General features: G+C 38.1%; 1 protein-coding gene across 14 annotated transcripts in view; it reads right to left on the bottom strand.

Moving 5' to 3' along the window:
* Positions 1-16,089, bottom strand: part of LOC135323554 (aminopeptidase O-like) — a 204,313-nt gene extending 188,224 nt beyond the window's left edge. For 13 of the 14 annotated variants that reach the window (XR_010386199.1, XR_010386201.1, XR_010386206.1 and 10 more), the window contains exon 1: positions 16,010-16,089. The gene's annotated coding sequence lies outside the window, so the exon portion shown is untranslated. Of the gene's footprint in view, positions 1-10,730; positions 10,786-16,009 lie in introns of all 14 variants that reach the window. The other variant, XM_064502218.1, reaches the window with a different exon arrangement.
* Between the last annotated feature and the right edge of the window lie 811 nt (positions 16,090-16,900).

Genomic DNA, 16,900 nt, shown 5'->3' with positions numbered 1-16,900 from the left:
AACAAGCTTTAAATATAAGGTCTCCTGTTGACTCTCTTCTGCCAAAGTAATCCTTTAGAAAAGATACACTGTTACACAACATCAAACAATTTATTACTACACTGTTTGTAGAAGCTAAATTTATATTTCAAATTCCTTACCTCAAAAGATGGTGATTATTTTTCTACTGCGATTCTAAGTAACAAGCGTGAGCCCAAATAGCCTCGTATGTCTTAAACTTTGAAAGTAGCAATTTCATACATACAATGCAGCTCCAGGGCTTAATATACTTTTCACGTTATGACTGCTCTCGTATCAGCACTTCTACTAAATTACAAGAAAATGAGCCAATTTACTACGAGTGCATTCTAAGTATTCCTTTGAGATTGCTCATGGAGATTTTTCAAATTTATAGTTAAATACTTAGAGTATATCATTACATCATAATAGCTGGAAACCCATTAACACTCTGGACAATAGCTTCTTACAGCAAACAAAAGGTCTTCTCACTGGAAAGGCAAATATACAAATACCTATAAAAGCGAGAAAATATTAAAATGCATCAACATCTGTTGCAACAATAGCCAGAAGTTCATCACAGAAGTTTTTAGCCTGACGGTCATAACAAAACAGAGAATGCCTGAAAGTTAAAAAACACACACTTTAGCTTGCTAATGTCCTTTCTGACTGCTTTCTGGACTACAATCAGAGATTAGAGAAAGGAAGATGCAATGGACCATTAAGACATGCAGCTCTTTCTCTGTCAGTTCAGAGATGCATTCACGTCATACAGCCAAGTCTGTTTTTTAAGCATCGTAAGTGACCAGATGTTCTTTTTGTGGCACTCTTTCACAGCCTTGTCAGACTTCAGTAGCCAGAAGCATCCTGCGTGGAGTTCCCAGTGTCAGCACACGAGAGAGCTCAGGCTCCCCCAAGGCTTGCTATTGCTTTTGTAAGGATCCATGGGGTGCTGTCAAGCTAGCATCAGTGAGAGAAAGGCTCATGCCAAAAAATATAATCTATTCTGTTCCCCGAACTGACTTTGGGCAAAGCTCACAAGATACAGCAAATATCTCCCTTCTTTGATGGATTTCTACCACTCAGAAAAACCCCGTACAGTGATACAGTCGAGGACAAGCTGAGGAAAACACTTTATTTCACTTCCATATCAATCTTCCTGCACTGAAGAACTTCAGCAAAGCTGTCCAGGGCACAAGGGTCACTCCAGAAGTCCATTACTCAAGTATCCCAAATACTCTGAAGAAAGAGATACTCATTGAATTTTTCAAACTATTTCTAGTAGATATTTCTCTATTCTCCATTCGAGGGTTTTCCTAGATCCTTTTCCTGAATTTAATCATCTCATCATTCATCGCAACTGTTTGCTATTTCAAGTGCTTTCAGATTTCATGCACTTGCAAGACACTTTGCAACTTGCACTGCCTTAACCGATATGTACATCGGTGTGTACTTTCAGAAGTCAACCCTATATCAGGATCCAGAAACACATTCACAGATTCCTTCAGAGTCCCAGTGAATTCAATGTAGCTTTGCAAACAGGATTTACCTTTGCAGATAAGAGTGCAGATGTGTTTTGCTATTTGACAAAAAAACAAAACAAAAACCAAAACGAAACAAACCAAAAAAAAACGTGGAGGAAGGTGAAACATTAAATACCCTGAAATGCACATTGGGCCCTAATATCACAATAGTGACTGCTTCCTACTTAATTAAAAGAAGTCTGGCAAACAGCAAAAATGTGGACTAAAGGATTTAGGAAGACTTGTAATAACAGCTGAGCGAAGATTTCGCAAACCTCAGGTTGGTGGATGAACATCTGTAAGTATCACGTGGCCATTACAATAATTTCCCTACCTCGAGACCTAACTGGGAATAGTAAAACAATTGAAGGTTCTCAGTGCAGTGACAGGAGCACTACATCTGTGATATCTGTGCTTAATGCCGCGGGACTGAAGTTGCTGTTATCTGGATTTTCATTCTGGCCACCAAAACCTTATGACTGCTGACAGGTTAACTTAGCATTCGTGGTAGAGAAAGGAAACAAAGATGAAAAACACACTGAACTTGCACTCAAGAAACACTGATTTGCACAAATACCTACAATTTTTCATTTGAAAACAGGTATAATACTGATATTGACTTTATAGAATATGAGTACTATACTAATAAAAAACATTCGAAGGAATACTATACTAAATACTTATATCCCTGTTTTCAGTTTTCCATTGGAAGGTGTAATCAGTTTCTTGCCTCAAAAGTATTAAGATCATTACATCTACTTGCATTCAATTCTCAGCTACCATGGTAAGAAACATCTCTGAACACCTTAAAATAAATAGTAAACTCGCAGAAAAATGCATACAAAACAATATTAGTTTTCTGTTTAGATGTCTGTCAGATTTATTTAACATTAATTAACAGGACAGATTAAAGGGTGACAAATAGTACCATTCAAGTAAACTTAATCTAAATTGAAAAACAATTAATTGAAGCATGATCAAAAAATTAAATTCTATAAATATAAATCCTCTTTAAAACAACTAATATGAAAATACGAAATTCATGACATTCAAGAGAGTTGGCAACAAACACTAGCTATTCTAATGAGGCTTAAAAACACTGAGTAAGACATTTGTTTTCTGTAGTAGAAAGTTTCAGATCAACACTTCTTCATTTATTGGAATTAGCACATCTGAACATAGGTTTAGGATTAGACCAACAGATATGGAGAACACACTTGTAGATAAGTAACAACTATTACTGCATATACTTTGATACTGAATTTTAATACAACTGTAATACTATGCGTCTGTTTAAGCTTTTCTACCTCATATCACCTTACCTTTTGATATCTCAGCTTTCAAAAATTGTAGTGAGTGTATTAAGATCCCTCTCTCTATCTCCAAGCACTAGTAACTGAATTTAAGAGGCCATTTGCATGTGCCTTGGCTTCAGAATCTCTGAAGAATTTTTTCATTAAATAATTTTAAGGAGTCTACACTACATCAGAACTGTACAAAGAAGCTGATATGGTATTCTGTTCTGAGAGCTCACTAATCCTAATTATTTTAATCCAATATCAATATGGAACCATCATCAAAAAGCACCATCTTCTGTGATAGTTTTACTTCTCCAGTAAAGCATCACACTGGGAGTCACATTCTATGGAGTGAGGTGGTATCTTGGGTAATTTGAGATGGTCCTATGTAGAGTTCTGAGCAGGAAAGAAAGTGAATTTATATATTAAGGTCTGAAGACAAGGTAACTGTGCATGCTTTTAATTTAAATGTTGGAATTTAAAGATAATTTCACCAATTTTAGTTTTTTAAAAGTAGGAGTTGTATCATGAGGCTACAGTGAACTACATCAATCTAAACATATGGACTTCAGGTGGGCTTGTCTACACCAAGAGATAGAAAATGACGTTAAAGAGAGCACTTAAGCCCAAGGAAATATATGACCATGAACCTATTTGACAGTCTTGGGACACACAACTTCAGTGTGAATTTCTGGCTCTCTGATGCCAAGGGAGTTCTGATACTTCAGAGGCCGAGGGTGTACCGATCTAGAGCTAACCAAACACCAACCAAATACCAAACATATTTGCAGTATTCAATTGTAAACATATATACACTGAATTCAAAGGGGGGGGAAAAAAGTAAGCAACCAAACAGCCTGCAAATTTTTTTTGTGTTATTTCTATACTACCTGGTCCACGCCTGGAGCCTCCAAAAAGTTACTGATCACCAAATAATAAGCCAAAAACATCCACCATTAACAGGATGTATATGATAAACAAAATTACATCCTTTCCTTTCCATGTTCTCTATTTTCCTATTATGTCATGCACAGCAAGCGATGCTTGCTTTAAGCATTTTTGTACTACTGTAGAGTTATATAATTAAGAAATGCCAGGTGCATATTATAAATTTTAAAAAAACTTCAAAAAATGTCACTTTTATTAGAGGCTAGCCTAAAACAACTTTTGGCCATATCTGTACAATTTCCATTTCAGTAACTGAAACACAGTTATTTCTACAACATAAATAAGTAGCCAAAAAAAAAAAAAAAAGACTAAAAAGCAGTAAAACAAACAAACAAACAAACAAAAAAACACCCTGAAGCCAATCCTTGGAACTCTAAACAAGCCTCGCAGCTGCTGCACACGCAGCCAACGTGAAGAAATTGTTCTCTAACACTCTGGTACTGGGCAGCTCCGAAGACTGTGGGAAACCAATCCACCAAAAAACCACTGAAGCACAGTTCAGCATCTTTCTGCAGCAGCAATAGGCCTTACGGAAAAATATGATTTGTAGCAAACTGAAAAGAAGCTGCTATTAGTATAATTGCTGGGATCATTTATCATATGTGACCTCCGCTTCATTTTATATCTCTACTATATACTTCCTTTCTCTGGAGGTGGGAACTCTACATTCATTTTTGCCACATTTTTCCTTACCACCACCAAATTCAGGTCTGGAAACGTAGTGATAGTCTTCACTTCACTTGAAGGTTCTGATTAGGAAAAACTCTTCTGGCAATTCAAAAAATCTCACAGGGAAAGTGTGTGCAAGAACGACAGAGATAAAGCCTCTTACTGAGGAGTACATAGCAAATCATTAGCAAGGCTTGCTAACAGAACAACATATTTTCTACTAGGTGCTGAATAGCATAAGCCATCATTGTTCTTTGTATAAAACTTTGTACAAAGTTATATAAAATAACAAAATGAGACAAAATGAATAAAAGTATTTAACACTGTATCCAAATTGAGATTTCAAAATAATGAAGTGTGTTAAACTGTCATATGCTTCTGTAACAATTTTAAATATTTGCAGCGAAAAAAATGGGATGAAGCAAGTCTTACCAGTATTTGAAACAATAGCTAGCTTCACAAGTTTTTCTTTGATGGATGATTTTTGTTCAGAAAAAAACCCAGTAAACTTGCAGGATAGTCATCCAATTAAAAAAATAATAATGTGTAACCATTTGCAGAATATACTTCAGCCTTCATTGGTGCAACTCTCAGACTAGCACTATAGGTGTGTAAAAAAAGGGCCACATTTCACACCAGCTTTTTAATGGTAACAAGGTGTTTCCCACATCACTGTTAGCTTCTTGAACCATTGGCAACTCTTAACCTTGTAACTTCAATATAGTGTACTGAATTAGAAATCTCACAGAATAGAAATATGCCTCTCTGATTGTGAAAGTAAGAGTCATATTTTTGAAGAAGAGTTTGATCATTTAAGTAGAAGCTATCACAACGCATTCACAAAGGAGAACGTGGCAAGCATATTCTTATGACCCCAGGATCCATTCCTGCTTCATGGGTAAGCAAGCATGCAAAAATGCTTTAAAAAACAATAATAATAAAAAAACCCACAAAACAACACAACACACACCTAAAATAAAACCAATAGCCAGTATTCTGTATCTGAAACACTTAGCAGTACTAAATAACGCTAGATATTGGTAGAATACTCCTGCCACCTCACTCGGGTTGCACAGATTTGCCCACCTTGCTAAGGCAAGCAACTCCCAGCTCTGGCCCACTTCTGTGTCTCTACGCACTTTCAATGGGCAAGTGAACTGTGCACACTTTGCTTGCTGGGCCTTGTTTGAAGTATTTAGAAAGCTCCTAACCTGACTCAAATCTTGCACAGCTCCAAATACATACCAAAGATTAACTCACTAACAGTTCAAACTGTCAAATACATGCAGGACATTATTTAAATAATGTACTCTGCATGTGTGAGCTGTAATTTTAACAAGTTGCCCTTCCTTCACAGCAAAATGAATTTTTATTGGACAACTCTCCTCTGTTTCTATCAAATTTGTCCATTCTTACCAATATCAACCAGACTCCAGAGCTATTAAAAATATTCTCCAAGTATATCCTTTTGTCTGCTCCATCTTCTTGTGCCTCAGCTATTGCATACATACCCACACATCTGATTGATAGATTAATTATAGTGCCTAGAAGAGTCCTCATTGGAAGAATCTAGTTTTCCCCCTTGAGATGAGATAGAAGTATGTCAAACACTCTTCTATTCTGTTTTTTAAATACCTCTGTGGAAGGGAATTGTTCAGTTTCTGTAGTTAGCCTGATCCACTTCTTCATAATAGTTAATTAAATCTTTTTTCCTGCAAACGAAGCTTTTTTTTTTTGTTGTTCTACAAGTTTCAGTAAGGTAACATTCCCGAAAGCTAAGGTTAGAGAGGACCTAGGTACACTGTCAAAGCTCTCATACACTCCTCAACCCTTCTAGTCCTCCTTCTTTAAAGGTCACTATTCCTCCCTCCATGCACATCCCAATCTCACAACACTAGCTGTTCAGAATAGGCTTAAAAAAAAAAAAAAAAAAAGTTTAAACTGTGGTCAGAGTCAAAATAGCTCATTCTGCCTGTAATAGATTAAGACCATTTACATAAACTGTTCATTCTACAAACCTGCAAGGTCAACAGAATCCCAGCAGGAAAAACGATAAATATTTGTATTGCTAAGGCTAGAAGTGGTGTTTCTCAGTAACCTAAACCTCTGAACCTCAGTGTTCTCTCCAGATTAGATCTGGTCCGATATTGCTATGATCACAAGGTAATTCTCCAAGTTTTGCACAGAATTTGTCTTTCTGTAATACTTTGTACTCATTGCTATCGATTTGCAACTTAATGTTTTCAGCTCATTTCTCAAAACCATTTCGATCCTGATGTCCAAAGTGCTTGCAACCTCTCCAGACTAACCTCCTCCCATCATTTTATTCATGCAAGCACAAAATGTGAGAACAAAATTAAGCCAATCTAAGTCTGAGATGCCACCAAGAAATCTCATTCTTCCTCAGATTTCTGCCCAGCCCTCCTTCCTAGGCAGCTATGCAAGTGCAAAGGATAACCTGGGAGGAGAGGCAGGAACAGGCAGCTGGGGACAGAGTATGACCAGCCCTTTCAGTGGCCGTTCAGATTTGGACAAACTTAAACCAACAATGCGACTGTATCTACAGTTAACAAACATTGAACCAGAACAGATTCAACTACATTCAAGTATGCCGAAACATACTTAAAATGCTAAAATGGTTGAAAAGCAAACCACTGACAAATGCTGAAAGTGTCCAAGAGTTTTGTTTGGTCAGTTTTTTAATTTTTGACAAATTAAAGTGAAATTCACAGTCAAGTTAAAGTTAGTATATGACACAACAGTCCTTCCAAAGGTAAAGTGAAGCATGTATTGTTTCTTCATTATCCAATAGTCCAGCTGTTTTGTAAGAGAGAAATCGGACTGTTAAAACAACAACTGGCTTTGACAAGTCTCTACTGACTGTTTTTCTCCTCTAAATATTCATAAATTGATTGTCGAAGAATTCATCCAGCCTAACTTCATCTGGAAAGAAAAGAAACAAGTTTCTCGACAAACTGCAAGCTCATTGATAGAATAAGGCTAGCAGAGGGCTACTAAAACAGCTAAGGGGGCTGAAGCATATGAACAGAGGAGGAGAGGCTGGTGGAGCCAGATTTGCTTAACCAGAGATAGGAAGGGTTAAGGGAGGATTTAACGGCTATCTCCAACTACCTGAGAGGGTGGGTGCAGAACATGGAGCCAGCTTCTTAGAAAGGCACAGGGGAGGAGAGGAGGGGAAAAAAAAGAAGAAAAGAAAAGAAAAGAAAGACATTAACCTGTCTTGCACATAAAACTACATACCATAAGTAATACTGCATTGCATTATATAGAGACAGTTTTTTAAAAATACAATATACCGCCCTTTTCATATTCTGCAGAGGTTGTTTTGTTAAACTAAGGCATTAAGTCAAGAATTTCAGGAAGCTATAAGAAGCAAATAAAGCATAAGAATAGAAATGCATCATTTTAAGAATGATGATTACACCAAAGTGACTCCCAGGAAACGGTAGCCTTTAAATTTTCATTAGAAGTCCAGAATGTAGCTGAACCAACAAGAAAAACAAAACAGATTAATCTTCAGCTTCAGGGTCAGCTTAACAAGAAACTGCAAGGTAGGAGGTATGTGAAGAAGCAGTCAGACCACAGCAGTTTGAGGTTGCTAGTTTACTTTCACATAGTATTTATCTTTTATATAAATGTCATTGCTGCAGTAGTAGGGTGATCTTCTACACATTATTCAGAGTGGCTACTTAAAAATGTTAACTGTTTGTACCCAGACAGATGACTACACAATATTGCCTTCACTGACTTTTAGAAAGGCTCTTTAAGGACTTTGTTAAAGACATCTTAAGACATTTTCTGCGAACTATGTGACAAATTTTCAAAATCTGTATAGGATGTAGAGAGATACACCTGTTGCTTTAATCAAAACTGGGCCAATAGATGTCTACTTAGAAATGGAGGGATGAATGCAAGCCCAAATGCTTACTGAAGGCTAATTATTGGTCAGAATTGCAAAGCCAACATTAGGACAGAAAAAAACTGAGGCGAAAAGGATCCTTAAAACTACATATGGAAAAAAAAAAAAATCACTTGTTACCTCATTTGTACCATGCATTTGTGGATGTAAGCAGAGAAGCACGGTGCTTGTCTCAGAGACAGAATACAAAATAAAAACTACAATACAGACAGGAAAAAATTTTACTGTAAGTTAAGAACCCCTTTAAAAGCTTTTAGATCCTTAAATGTTTACATTTAAAAACTGGAATTCTACTTGACTATGTGAACTTAATTTTTATAATGATTTGTCTGTAACACACCATCATAAAAAAGTGACACATTAAAAAATTGTCTTTTTTTCCCCCTGAAAACAATCTTTTGCTCATTTTCAGTCACAGAAGTTTACAATTTTTACTTAACTAAATCAAAAGGATTTTAATGAAAGATTAGTTAACTTTTGGCACATACATAAAAATATTTATACATAGCATTTGTTAAGAATTATACATGAAACCACATTCTAAGTGTGCTTTAATTGCTTTATTTGCAGATATTGATTTATCCCAACTGATAAGTCTTTCACTAATTATATTCCAGAGGACTTAGTGTGCCCTCTTGTGCGTAGCTGATGCTACACCACTATGTATTAAGCCAGCTGAGGACAAATGCAATAAAGTTATCTATTCAAAATTAAATTACAAGTGCTTCTTCCCAGTGGTTATAAAATACAAACAACAAAAAATCCATTCAAATTAAAATACTTTTCTTACAACTTCAGACTCATATCAGACCAAAGCAATTGACAGGAGATGATAAATACTATCAATGTTAACAAAGTGTATTTTCCAGATTAAAAAAAAGGAAGCGAATATTGGTAGAGCTACGAAACAGTTGTGCTTTTTAAACCTATTTTATTTACATCTGGTTTATTAACAAGAAATTTATTAGTAATATGATACATCTTTGGAAAACATACAGCATTTACAATACAGAACACCAGCATGAGGCTGCATAGAATTGAGAACAATTTAGTAGAAATATTTTAAGGCATAAATATGATAGTTACCTGATTAAGAGCCAGAAAAATGATCTGAATGTTTAATTTGGGCCCAGAGCCATTTTACATAAGAATTTAACTTGACACAAGATAAGCAGATGCGTTGGCTTCAATAGGACTGCTAACTTATGAAATTAAAATACATGGTGGCATTCCACACAAGATGGATATCTACTTCTCCTTAGGTCTATGCCTGGCTTATCTAATACTGGATCTGAACCACTTTGGAAAAATGTCTCAGTTTTCTTCAAGAAGAAAGGTCAGAGAAGAACTGTTCATTTGGCCCAAATACACAGCCTTTTAGTATTAAGAAAAAAGTAAAAGATCAAGGCAGTTGTCAATTATATACCCAACTTCTGTAGCAATGGACAACAGGATGACAGAGGAAACAAAATACAAGCAAATCAGAAATCAAACCAAGTGAAAAAAAAAAGATAAGCAAAAATTGATAAAGAAGCAAGCAAGCATGTGTTTCAGCAAAAGAGGAGGGTAGGAATTATTGCAGTATGTACTATCAAAGCTAAAAGAGGCTAATTTTTTTATTTTTTAGAAAGACCATGTGGATATCAGTAACTGAAGGTTAGGTCATATATAGCTCTGCATCTGTTCAAGTGCTAGTAATTTATAGCTTCGCTTTGAATCAGTATTGCTGTTGAAACAGCAATTAACAACCATGCTGGTATTATGTTTGAAGTTCGGTATCTACACATAGACTGTCCCTTATTGGCACAATGTGGCAAAACCATCCAGATGAGACAGAAAGCAAGTATGTGTGTGTTCACAGAACACAAAAGATGCAATGACAAGTAAAAAAGACAGATGAGAAGTATGTAGAAAAAAATATGTAGACATAGAACAAGCAAATATGCTCGTACATGCTAGGTTCTTCTCTTTATTTGAGCTGTGACATCTTTTATAGATAATAATTTGGGGGGGGTGTTAAACAGAATAGGCAGTAAATAGTGATTTAATTCATCATTTGATTCCAACAGAGACCAAATGCAAGTTCTCTCTCTTCTGCAATTAAGTCTTCTCAAATATTCACATAAATCATAATAGAATTATTCCACCGAAGTGTTTTCAATTGCAAGTCCTAAAATTCAGCTTATCAGAATTCTAAGAAAATTCAATAGGAGCTGCAATGCTAAGCACATTTGCAAGTCAAGCCTAGGTATACAAAGGCCATGTTCTTCCCTACTTCTTTCTGATTAATTGAATGCAGATTCTGACGAAGTACAGAATTAATTCCCAAACAGGGTGTTTGATCATGGAACTCACTCAGGCTAACATTTGTCCTTCAACATTCTCCTCTGTCACTGCGAGGAGGAGGGGTCTGAAAGACAGAATGAGAAACAGGGTTTTCGTTTTGTTTAGACGAAAAGAACAGACTACACTAACTACACACAAATGGAAAATCTTCCCTATATATGCGCACACACACTTTGCACATACTGATCTAATGCATGCTGTGTTGTTACTAATATGGTTTAAATAGCTCTAAAACGTTTTCCAGACAACCAGAAGCCATTTATATGCATTCTGCTCCATGAACATCAAAGCATGACTCAAAAAAAAAAGTTATCATTGGGCTTGTTTTGTGGTCCAGTTATGTAATATACTTATAACTGAACTTCTATTCATTCTGCATTTTAGTTTTTCTTTTATTCCTCCTTAATAGGACTAGAGAATAAGTTGCAGTCATGGTATTCACACACTAGAAGAAATATACCACCTCAACTGTTGAAGCTGTTGAATATCCTTGCTGTATGTTTCAGAAGTCCTCTGTAGATATCTGAGCTTTGTCTGTACATGGAAATATTAGACCTTCTACTTCTGCTTCCTAAATATGCTGGTGTGAGTCAGTATTTGTAGATTTTTAATAGGACAAGTCTCTCACTAGTTTATGCACATATCAAGGTACTGTCATCTGTCATCATACAGAACACACTGGAGTCATTATTTCTGATATTTTTTATTTCTTTTACACAGCACTGTCTTCCGCAATATTTTTCTCTATACTTTACGTGTAGTAAGAATATCCAGTTTTCATTTTTCTATAAGTGTAATGTAATTCACCTCTACAAGTGTAGGATCATTAGCTGGATCCTAAATATCAGGACAAGTTAAGAACTTCAATCTTAACCTGAGCTCTTGACAATTGTTTTTTTAAGTAGTCTTTCATTTCATAGTTCTTGAACCTCACAAAAGTAACAAATTATTAATTTTGGGATACTATGAATCCAAATTATTACAGAACACTTCAATATACCACACAGTCAATGCACCTTCTTTTTCAAATGTACTTCATAACTCAGAAATATAATTCAAGCTAATTGCTAGATGATAATTTTAATATTTTAGAAGATAGGTGTTTGCAAAAGAACAAGCAACAATAATAGCAGATGGTGGCCCACACGAATAGTCAGTCTTGAACATCTGTGCATAATACAGTTGAATAAAAGGCACAAAGAATAGTAAACAGGGGAGAAGTAATCCTTCATGGAGTGATATTTGTATAACATTGCTGTTCCACTTAATACAGGCAGCATCAGCCTGAATTAGAATCACATGCCTCTGAAAACATACCCAAGAGAAGAGCTTCCAGGCAAAAATAAAGCATCATTTTAACAAAGCAGACAAGAGTGGAGAACAAACTTCCTTAAAAAGAGCCTACAGCCAAAAAGAATGTTTGTGTCAGTAATGCAGAGTTTTGGTTGTTTTGCTACAGTTACAGGAGAAGGGAAGAATTTCAAAACATAGTATCATCCTACAGGAGAAAGTTTGGGGGGGGAGGGGGGCCACAGGGGGGGAAGAGATGCAAGTGAACTACCTTGGGAATATCTCTGGTAGAAATAATAAATTAAGAAAGTCTGAATAGCTATTATACAAGATGGAATAGTTAAACCTGTAAATAGCCTGTAAAAAAAGCCTACAGAATGATCAGTTCTGATAATTTACACTGACATCTCCTTATTCCAGGAAGCTGTTATTTTCTGTTGCTAACAGCTAGGCATTCCTGTCTATGTGTAATTCCACTTTAACACTACTAATCCACATGAGAAAAATGGATTACCATCCGAACTTCTTGGGAGACCCAGCACAGGTACTAACTACTATGCTGAAACAAATGAAAGGCAAAAATGAATTTCTGATGTTTGTAACAATTACCAACTACAAATGGCTGTGCAGAGCACAGACTATTTCACCTCCTCTAACTCTGTGCTCTTAAACTTGGCATGGTCAACAAGGACAGTCAGGACTTCTCCAAATCATTCTGAATTTCATGAGTGCTGAGGGATTTCCCTCAGTGTTTGATCCATTCCTTCTTCAGTCCCTGCACACAGACTCCAGAATAACCGGAGTCCTATTCCACTGATTTTAGAGAGATCTGAAGCCAAAGCTAGAAACATAAGACATTTCTGAAAGGGTACAAAAGATATTCCACAACTACGTGCCCACTTGCAGAACTCAGGCTCCCAGAGAGACTGAACCTGACTTCTACAGAGAATAAAGCAATAGGAATTCATATGTTTGGTGCCCTTTAGGTTTGCATGGCAGAATTACATGCCTTGTCTAAATCCAGTATTATATTCATTTTTATAATAGCAAGAGGTTTTACCAGGAATATTAAGCAAATTATCCATCAAGCTATTAAAAAAAAATCTGTTTAAGATATCGCCTTCCCAGAAAGTAAGAATGATTAAACTATTTACACATGAAAATAAAATAAGTGCTTAATGTGGTCAATTAAATAATACTAGATACATCTCTTGGCACATTTCGCAAAGGCTCTTGAATATTTTACAAAGAAAGCTACAAATTGCATGACATAAATTGATATTCCTTGCTCTTACAGTGCAGTTAATTGCAAGAACAAAACATATATACTACTTTAACTGAAAATCTTAACAAAGAAGATAAGTAGTCATTAGAGATGCCTCCATAATATAGTGACACAAGCCAGAAATACACTACAAAGAACACAGTGTAATCTCATCCTTTTCCAAGCACATACTTTATTTGATGCTACTCCTGTCAGATTAGTGAGTGAGGGATTCACTTGCATTGTCAATATGCTACAGCAAGAGATAGGTATAAAATGTAGTTGCTTAAGGTAAGTCTTTATTGCAATATGTAAGACTATGACAAACAAACGTGTGTTCTCGTCTGTGAATAAATACACAGGAAACCTCCTATTTCAGAGGACGTAACTTTAGCTATTTCCAAAATCTCAGAGAACAGAAATGAATAAAAGAGGGCTGCATTAGAAGAAAAGATAAAGAGAACCAATCTTCAACCAAACCAGGCAGTTACAATTTGTATTTCATATCTGCCAAGCACTGGAGTATTCTCAACTAAAAGCTGTTCCAAAAATTCTAATATGTTAACTGGTTGATACATGAATATTCTCACAAATAAAAAAAATAGGTCTGATGCCTTGAAAATAATCCACCAAGATACTTCTTGTGCAAAATCAGAGCTGCACAAACTTATTCACACACAAACGCTGACACAAGTTAGGCATTAACACCCAAGCTGGAAGCCAGTTCTCTCAGGTTCTGTTTTTCAGACCATACACAAACTTGTTCCCTGAAATAATAGCCAATTAAAGCAATTAAATAGAAATTTACACCAGCTGAGTTACCTACAAAACTAAGGCCCGTCAGACAAACCCTACCAATTTATGCTTGGTTTGTTTGAAAATACTTCTCCCAACTGTCTGTTCTGTCGGTATCATTCCCTTTGAACAACAGACAACAAAGATGAGTGTCTCCATAGCCTGGCACATGTAGTCTAACTGGTAATTTAAGCTAATACTCTGGACTGCAAACAAGATCTCTGAAGTGCAGACACCAACTTGTTTGTATTATGTATTCATATATGTTCTTTAAAAAGGTATAAAAGTATTTCAGGATCACAGATCTCCCTCCATGCCGCTGGCCAGTATTCAGATGCTATACATATAAGCAAACAAACTTTTCATCCACATTTAAAAGACAATGCAAACTAATGCCATGTTTGGGTTCTGTTCACTTTCAATCAAGCACGATTTGCTTTGTCCCTACATTAAAGTTAACTCAGCTGCTTTCAACATGCAGGTGTTAACTTACGCTGCTCTCCACCTAACATTTAAAGACATTCAAAATTACCAGCTACTCCTTTTGTCAGCTCAAATAGGAGCAGAAATCCAAAGACATCAAACAGTCCCCTTGCCCTCAGGAAATACCCACTTCCAAAGGAAAACATAACTCACCAAAGACTGAGTCAGAAACATTAATTAAGCTAGGAAATGCAACACGAACTCACCCCTGAGTTCATCCCTGTAAGCTTCCTGATCCCGGGTCCATTTGCAGTTCTTTGTAGTAAAGTCCAAATATCTAAGTCATTAACCAGAGCCCAAACATTTGCAACTAAAATTTTGCAAATTTACAGTTACTATGATTATATAAGACCAATTTGTGTAAAGCTGAAACTTTTAGCTTTGTATTTTACAATACCATTTCAAGATGTTGAACAGCATTATAGGATTTTATTTCCACTCAATATACACAAGGAAGTGGATCTGATTTTCACAAGAGCATGCAAGTGAGAGGGTATCCCTATAAAGGAAGCATCCAAATCTAACTGACACAGAACTAGTATGACTGTTTGTAACTCAGTGCAACTACCATATGTGAATACTACCCACGATAAAAAAGAACCATTTTCCCAGGTCTGGAATCAGAAAAATCAGTCTTCTTTTTCCAATGTTGACACTGGCAAGCCTCATAGGTCACTCAAACTGACCTCTGCAGAGCTAAGAATTATCCCAGCATAAAGAACTTAACATACCACTAATATGAAATCTGCAGATGAATTATAAAATGCCACTTGTTAAGATAGCATGAGTTTTACCTACACATTTCCAAGTGCTAGATGTGGCCAATGAGCAGAACAGCATGCAAGCCAGCTTTGAGAAGCTTTAGCATAATTATACTTGAAGTTCTTTCAGGAAATTACACTTCAGACTAGAGTCCTATAAGAAGGGCACAGATTGAAGCTGCATCAAAGGAAAAAAGACAACAGGCATTGCAGGTGGTATACACCTGACTTTGCTTCCTCATCACTGTACCTCTCCAGCTGCAGTAATTACCCTATAAACAAGGCAGAGACGGTAACTTTGCCCTTATCACTCCCAGGAGAGCCTCGCGAAGGGCTCGGCTGACCAGCCCACAGCCATAGGGGGAAACACGGCGGGTCACGCTGTCAGCGCGCCCGTCAGAGCGCGGCTGTGGCGGCCTGCGGGGCTCCTGGCCACCGCACGTCCCGCCGCCCCGGGACGGGGGCTCCGTGGGGCGAGGCCGGGCCCGGCGAGCGACGGAGAAGCGATAGGGGGGTCACGCTTATCACGGGAGCCACAAGCAGGTCGGCGCCGGAAGGGGTGCGCGGGGAGGAGGGGAAAGGGAAGCGGGATGAGCGGTGCCGGTGCCGCCGCCCGTGCCGCCGCCGGCCGCCGACCCCCTTCCCTTCCCGCCCCGCCGGACGCCGCAGTGGCCGCGGGCGCCCAACGGCTTTACCTGCCACTCTCGCGCCGAGCGCCTTCCGGCTCCCGCCCGCCGCGGCGCCTTTTGATGACCTCATCAACCCGGGGACTCCCCTCCCCACCCCCAGCACGCCGCCCCGCCCCGGGGCTCTCCGGACCCCGCCCACGCGCGTGACGTATCCCGCGGGCCCCGCCCCCTCGCCAACCGCCACCGTACCGCCTCGGACATTGGGGCGTGGCGCAACGGCCGCCTCCATGTCCCCGCGGTCCGGCGCAGCTGACGGGCTCTGTTAACACCCGGGACGAACAGAACTCACCCCATCGTACACCCCCTTTACAACCCACTCCTACCCAGAAAACTGCCAAAGCCCTACCTTGGCATCTCCACATTTACTTCGCTCTTGGTTGTAGCCAAGCAAGGAGTCACCTGCCATGATACAACCCACGAAGGGTTTTCTCTTTGGTGCCCGGCCGTTGCTGATTTACCAGGCAGTTCAACCAGGAGGCATCCTGATGGCTCGCTCCGTGCCTGGTATGCACCACCTGCCTCGTGCATCGGATTTCCCTGGAGGGCACCCAAGCCTGTAGGCAGAGCAGCAACCCCAGTGCTGTCCTTGAGCTACCAGACCGAGAGCCAGAGCCTCCGTGGTGGACGGGGTGGATGTATTCACCCTGAGTCAGCCTCCGAGCAAATGTAAAATGTGGCAGTCCTACACCTAAGCCCAGTGATCAAACAGAACGACATACTGAAGGTTCTGTACTTTGAAAACAGTGAAAAAAAGACAATCTATATGTAGATAAAATTTCACCTGTCCTGCTAGCCAATGATCCTTAAATTTAATTAAATTCTAAAAATTGAGAGAATTCTCAAATATATCAATACCTTGCACTCCCTTGACACTGTTGAATGCTGTTAAAAGCTAGC

Source organism: Dromaius novaehollandiae, chromosome Z (genome assembly GCF_036370855.1).
Source record: "Dromaius novaehollandiae isolate bDroNov1 chromosome Z, bDroNov1.hap1, whole genome shotgun sequence".
Classification (NCBI taxonomy): Eukaryota; Metazoa; Chordata; class Aves; order Casuariiformes; family Dromaiidae; genus Dromaius; species Dromaius novaehollandiae.
This window is presented reverse-complemented; position numbering and strand designations above follow the sequence as displayed.